The sequence below is a fragment of the Octopus sinensis genome, unplaced genomic scaffold (genome assembly GCF_006345805.1).
Source record: "Octopus sinensis unplaced genomic scaffold, ASM634580v1 Contig03913, whole genome shotgun sequence".
Lineage (NCBI taxonomy): Eukaryota > Metazoa > Mollusca > Cephalopoda > Octopoda > Octopodidae > Octopus > Octopus sinensis.
Genome location: NW_021826976.1, coordinates 4,789 through 11,447, shown reverse-complemented (window position 1 = coordinate 11,447; position 6,659 = coordinate 4,789). Strand labels below are relative to the sequence as shown.

The 6,659-nt window shown below is 37.1% G+C and overlaps 1 pseudogene; it reads right to left on the bottom strand.

Annotated features, from left to right (window-relative positions):
* Window positions 1-4,720: 4,720 nt before the first annotated feature.
* On the bottom strand, window positions 4,721-4,839 carry LOC115227494 (annotated as a pseudogene).
* Between the last annotated feature and the right edge of the window lie 1,820 nt (window positions 4,840-6,659).

Sequence of the window (6,659 nt, the reverse complement as noted above, 5' to 3'; positions counted from 1 at the left end):
TCTATTATAATATATATATATATATAGATATATATATAGATCTCCCTCTCTCTCTATATATATATATATATAGGCGCAGGTGTGGCTGTGTGGGGTAACAAGCTTGCTTGTCAACTATATTGCTTCGGTTTCAGTCCCACTGCATGGAATAGACCAGGGACGACCAAAGCTTTGTGACTGGATTTGGTACACGGAAACTGAAAGAAAGAAAACTCGTCATATGATATATATATATATATATATATATATTATCTATATATATATATATATATATACTATATATATTATATATAGGGTAGGAGAATTATAGAAAATTTTCTACCAGTGGCTAGCATATATGAAATAGTCAATAGACTATATATTTTATATTTTTCATATAAAATTAGTGTCCCTTTATGCACAAAAGAGGTGACCATAACAGGACGCCTTACGTGCTAGAATTAACAGTCAAGTCCAAAAAACGGTTAAGAGCAATTTCGAAAGGGGCTGAAAAATAAAAAAAATTTACAATGTTTACCTCCCGGACCTAGAATTCGAACTTTAATTAACAAAACAAAAAAAAGAAAAAAAAAAAAGGAAGAAATCGTTATGCGAAGTTCTCTTCTGTATATATTATAACTTTTCAAATCCATCGCGCAATCGCAGTTTTATTCGGCAGCAAATAAAAATGCCGGCATACTTCAAAATTACTAAAATCAAATTAAGAATTTATACTCTTTTACTCTTTTACTTGTTTCAGTCACTTGACTGCGGCCATGCTGGAGCACCGCCTTTAGTCGAGCAACTGACCCCGGGACTTATTCTTGTAAGCCCAGAGTATTATTCTATCGGTCTCTTTGCCGAACCGCTAAGTGACGGGGACATAAACACACCACCATCGGTTGTCAAGCAATGCTAGGGGGACAAACACAAGACACACAGACATACACGCACATATATATATATATACATATATATACATACGACGGGCTTCTTTCAGTTTCCATCTACCAAATCCACTCACAAGGCTTTGGTCGGCCCGAGGCTATAGTAGAAGACACTTTCCCAAGTTGTCACGCAGTGGGACTGAACCCGGAACCATGTGGTTGGTAAGCAAGCTACTTACCACACAGCCACTCCTGCGCCTATATATATATATATATATATATATATATATAACTGTAGTTGTTGTGAGTGTCTGTCCCCTTCGATTTAGATTTCAACTACTCCCACATTTTGCGGTGCAGGTTTAACCAAATTCGGGGGTACCTTAAGTCGTGATTCATATCGAGCCCGTCTGCGTATTAGCGCGCGTCTACGATGAGTCTACGATTTTAAAAATAATTTAACATCATTTTTTATTCCATTTTAATGCATAATTTTTCGTGTCGATGGCGGCGGAGTTGGCGTCCATGGTCACACCTGCACCTGTTTGCTTCTCCCCCTTCTTCCTCCCTCGTGAAGCTGTGGGGAAGGGATTGTAAGGAATCAACGTCGTAAAGCGTTGTCAAGGAGACCAGCGTTCTTTTAGAACAACGACTTCATGGCTTGAAGACACCAAAACAGAAATGTCTAAGAAAGCCCGAATTGGCATCTATAAGGGAAGTAACTCTCTAAAAATGCTTATATAGTTATTTCCCTTACAAACCCGAGCAACGCCGGGCGATACTGCTAGTATATATATATATATATATATATATAAGGTAGAAAAGTTAGAGAATTTTTTCTACCAGTGACTAGCATGCATAATATAGTCGATAGACAACATTTTTGTCATATAAAATTGGTGTACATTTACACACAAAAGAGGTGAAACTAATAGGACACCTTACATGCTAGAAGGAACAGTCAAAGTCCAAACCACGGTTAAGAGCAATTTAGTAATTTTAAAGTAAGCCGACATTTTTATTTGCTGCCGACTAAAACTGCACTTTTGCGGTGGATTTGAAAAATTATAATATAAAGATAAGACATGTGCTATTTTGTCTCATAATTATATGTAAATTTTTGCCTCTCCCGCTGATGAGAACTTCGCCTAACGAATTGTTTTATTTTAATTAAAGTTCGAAATTTCGAAACCTAGGTCCGGGAGGTAAATTTTTTTCATTCCCTTCGAAATTGCTCTTAACCGTGGTTTGGACATTGACTGTTCCTTCTAGCATGTAAGGTGTCCTGTTAGGGTCACCCCATTTGTGTTTAAATGTACACTAATATTATATATATATATATATATATATACATGTGCGTATCTTTGTGTCTGTTTGTCCACCACCTCCACTAATGCTTGACAATCGGTGTTGGTGTGTTTGTGTTCCCTAGCAATTGAAACCGATGAAGTAAGTACCAGGCTTTAAAAAATATAAGTACTGGGATATATATACTCGACTAAAATTTCAAGGCGGTGCTCCAGCATGGTCACAGTCAGCTGACTGAAACAAGTAATAAAATGTCTATATAAATATATATATGTATGTATATATGTATATATATATATATATATCTTTTACTCTTTAACTTGTTTTAGTCATTTGACTGCGGCCATGCTGGAGCAACGCCTTTAGTCGAGTAAATCGACCCCAGGACTTATTCTTTGTAAGCCTAGTACTTATTCTATCAGTCTCTTTTGCTGAACCGCTAAGTTACGGGGACGTAAACACACCACCATCGGTTGTCAAGCAATGGTGGTGGGACAATTACAGACACACAAACATATACTCACATACGTATATATACATATATACGACAGGCTTCTTCCAGTTTCCGTCTACCAAATCCACTCGCAAGGCTTTGGTCGGCCCGAGGCTATAGTAGAAGACACTTGCTCATGGTGCCACGCAGTGGGAATGAACCTGGAACCATGTGGTTATTTACAAAAGAAAACATAAGACGAAGACAAGTGTGTAAACATGAAACAGGTGTATTTAATGCTCGGGAAGGTGAGAAAGTCTTTGACGTTTTGAGCCTACGCTCTTAAACAGAAAGGAACGGGAGTAAATAAACAGAGAGATATAGGTCACGAATAAGATCCAGATGTTCTCCGTACAGATTCTATTTTATAGCGTACATTTAGTAGTGCTTAAAACAATCAAACTTAGACACCGATGCCTTTACACAAAGCCATAAGAGGGATCAGGTCGAGCAGGTATACAAGCAATTGTGGGGATCAGAAAATTAGACACACCGGTGCATAAAGTATATTGAATACACCAAATGGAAATTATGAGATAGAATAGTTTAATAAGGAGAAGGTTATTCATATATTGTATTTGGGATCTCTAATATACTCTATAATATTATAATATCGACGCGGCTAATTTGCTTATCCTCACATTTGCTTATATATATATATATATATATATATATATATATATATATATATACATACATACAATAGACAGTTTATGATAATGGTCATTACGCACAACAATACTTTTATTATAGCAAATTTGACTTATAGCTGTCTGCAGTAGTCATTATAACTGATTTGTTGATCAATTGATGTAAATTGAAACACCACAGAAAATTAATGATACCCCTCGTCTGAGGCATTGCCAACAAAGAGCTTATGAAGTAATGTGCCCGAATTGATAATCCCTCACTATTTGTTCTCTCTCTCTCTAAATATATATATATATATATATATATACAGTAAAACGTCACTTTACAAGGACCCGTTTTCCGAGACCATGTGTTTACGAGTTTTTACAAGTTCTATACTGTTTACAAGTTTTCGCTTGACGAGCGATCTTCGTGGACGAATTAACTAGTACATCGTGACATTGCTATATATATATACATACACACACACACACACATATATATATATGTATATATGTATGTATATATGCATATATATATATATGCACACACATATATAGATGCCTATATATATATATATGCGTGTGTGTGTGTGTATATAATATATATACACACATATATATGTATACACACACATGCATACATACATACCCACACACATAATATATATATTAATGTTTATGTATACCCGCGCGTGTGTGTGTTTGTGTGTGTGTGTGTGTGAGTGTGTTTGTGTGTGTGTGTGTGTGTATGTGTGTGTGTGTGTGTGTGTGTGTGTGTGTGTGTGTGTGGTGTGTGTGTGTATTTATATTTATTTCTACACATGTAATCACGCTCGCTAAACGTAAGCAGGTGAGTTTTCTTGTGCGCACATTAGCGGACACGTGTATGTGGGTGTGCATATTTTAATACAAATCATGTTCTTACACTGAACGGTATAAAAGAAGCACAGCTACGTTCAATCTCTTTTGTTACGGCAGTCATTGTCGACGATTGAACCAGAGACTAACTAATATGTTGTAGTTGTTACTGTTGTTGTTGTTGTTGTTGTTGTTATCGTTGCTGCCCGCTGCGGTTGCCGTGGTTTCTGGACACAATAACACCAAACATCCACGTATTGTAGTCCTCTACAAAAGACATTATCTCGCCTCATGTTACGATTCTGTCGGTGACGTCAGCTGCTAACATTAAACTTAGTAAATCAGGAAGTGATTTTTTTACTCTTTTTTTTTTTTTTTTGGGTTTTTGCCTCTATGTGGTCGTAAGACCTGCTAGTAATAGTAGTGAAATCTTTCTGAAATTTCATCGTATTTCATTCAGTTCAAAGGAAATGGAAACACGGGAAATATCAATCCTCGGTTACTCTTTTACACTTTTACTTGTTTCAGTCATTTGACTGCAGCCATGCTGGAGCACCGCCTTTAGCTTACAGCACCTAGGTTTCCCAAGCGGTCACCCATCTAAGTACTAACCAGGCTCGACGTTGCTTAACTTCGATGATCAGACGAAAACCGATGTTTTCAAAGTGATATGGCTATATATTCCGAATTAAAGATGGGATGTTTACGGCTGGAACGTCTATCTTGGTGGAGTGGTGGTTGGGGGTCATTTCTTGTCACCCTTGCTCTGGGAATAATCAACTTCAAAGCGACAGTAACAACAACAAGAACAACAATAATGATTCTCTCTACATACGCACAAGGCCTGAAATTTTATCGGGGTTGAGGGCCGGGCCTAATCGATTACTTTGGCACCAGTATTTTATGAACTACGAAAGGATGAAAGATAAAGAGAAACTCTGGAGAATTTAAACTCAGAACACAAAGACGGAAGAAATGCTGCTAAGCGTTTTGTCCGGCGAAGTAACGATTCGACCAACTCACCGCTTTGATAATGATGATAATAATAATAGTAATAATAATAATAATAATAATAATAGCAACAACAATAATAAATAATAATAATGATAATAATAATAATAATAATAATAATAATAACAACAACAACAACAACAACAATAATAATATAAAAATAATAATAATAATAATATAATAATAATAATAATAATAATATAATAATATAATAATAATAATAATTATAAATGCCCTGATGCAGTACCAGGCAGTGGCTCTCATGGCTTCTGATCTTAACTGATTGGAAGTGTTATCATGACATTGTTTTGTCTTGGTATAAAAGATGGGCTACAGCAAATATTCTGCTCAATACCACAGATTTGCTTGTCAGTTGTTTGACCATAACCAGTTGAGCATGTCCCTTAGTGGCTGACGATATGTGCATCTCTGATCACGAGCAGAATTAGTGTGGGGAGCATCATAGCCATGTGTTGAGAGGGATTCTTTGGGGTTTGAATAGTTCACCTCTGGAAACATGGGTGGTTCTTCAACATCCTTAAACAACCCTTATTCAGGGACCGTTTGAGCAGGATGGGCTCCTCAACCTGAAGAAAATTCTAACTGGGCCCCACCTGCAAGGTCATGTGCGTTTATCTTGATATGAGATCACTATGTCGCGCATATATGGTTGTGATGCATGTGCCTGGTGTACCTTTATCAGACGGGTAGTCATGATGGGTATATTGGGCTTCGTATATTTTACCCCAGTGTCACTTTGATGGCATGAACTGCTCTCTCACTCAATAATAATAATAATAATAATAATGATGATGATGATGATGATGATCATAATAATAATAATCCGTACACAAGACCTGGAATTTGTGGGGAGCGGGATCGTCGATAACATGGACACAGTACTTGACTGGTAGCTAATTTATCAACCCCGAAAGGCCAAATGGCTAAGTCGAGCCCAGCGAAATTTTAACCCAGAATGAAAGATGGGCGAAATGAAAATAATAACAATAATCTGTTCTACTATAGGCACAAATCCTGAAAGTTGGGGGTAGGGGATAGGTCGATTACATTGACCCCAGTGCGTAACAGGTGCTTAATCTATCGACCCCGAAAAGATAAAAGTCAAAGTTGACCTCAGCGGAATTTGAATTCAGAACGTAGCGGCCTACGAAATACCGCTAAACATTTCGCCTAGCGTGCTAACGATTCTGCCAGCAATAATGCCCTGATACAGTACCAGGCAGTAGCTTTCATGGCTTCTGATCTTAACTGATTGGATATGTTTTCATGAAGATGTTTCGTCTTGGTGTAAAAGATGGCCTACAGTATATATTCTGCTCAATAACACAGATTTGCTTGTTTATTGCTTGACCTTAACGAGTTTAGCATGTCCCTTATTGGCTGACGATATGTGCATCTCTGATCATGAGCAGAATTAGTGGAGGCGCATCACAGCCTTGCGTCGAACAGAATTATTTGGTATTTGAAAAA